Source organism: Schistocerca nitens, chromosome 4 (assembly GCF_023898315.1).
Source record: "Schistocerca nitens isolate TAMUIC-IGC-003100 chromosome 4, iqSchNite1.1, whole genome shotgun sequence".
In the NCBI taxonomy this organism is placed as follows: Eukaryota; Metazoa; Arthropoda; class Insecta; order Orthoptera; family Acrididae; genus Schistocerca; species Schistocerca nitens.
The window spans coordinates 354,322,809-354,323,726 of record NC_064617.1 but is presented as its reverse complement, the minus strand read 5'-3'; positions in this window follow the sequence as shown (position 1 = coordinate 354,323,726).

Below are 918 nucleotides of genomic sequence, written 5' to 3'. Positions count from 1 at the left end.
TCTCTAAAGGAGCGAACCGAGCAGACGCCGTTATCATTCCACACGCATCGTTCTGAAAAATATAATGCTCCTTTCAGCGAGAGGGAATTCCTCACTGCCCTCGCCGATTGCCCTGATACAGCACCAGGACCAGACTGCATCCATGCGCAGATGCTGAAGCATCTCCCCAGGGCTGCCAGAGACACATCCTCACCATCTTTAACCGCATTTGGAGCGAGGGCGTGTTCCCGTCGCAATGGCGAGAGGGTGTTATTGTCCCCATCTTGAAGCCCGGTGCGGACCCACTGGCGGTGGACAGCTATCGTCCCATTACCCTCACCAACGTTTTGTGAAAATTGCTCGAACGTATGGTTGGGCGGCGTTTGTATTGGGTCCTTGAGTCACGCGGTCTCCTCACTCCATCTCAGGGTGGCTTCCGTCGGGGCCAGTCTACTGTGGACAATTTGGTGCGGCTGGAATCTGCTATCCATACGGCCTTTGCCCAACGACAGCATCTCGTTGCTGTATTTTTTGATCTGCGGAAGGCGTATGACACTACATGGAGGCATCACATCCTTGCTACGTTGGATGCGTGGGGTCTTCGTGGTCAGCTCCCGGCTTTTCTTCAAACCTTTTTATTGCGCCGCTCTTTCCGGGTGCAAGTCAGTGCCACCTCTAGTTCATCTTATATACAGGAAAATGGGGTCCCGCAGGGCTCGGTGTTGAGCATCTCCTTATTTCTAGTGGCCATTAATGGTCTGGCTGCAGCCGTGTGGTCATCGGTGTCTCCTTCTTTGTATGCCGACGACTTCTGCATCTCATTTAGCTCAACGACTATGGGAGTCGCCAAACGGAAGCTGCAAGTAGCCGTTCACAAGGCAGCATCATGGGCTCTGACTCGTGGTTTTCAGTTATCTGCAGCCAAGACTCGAGTTATGC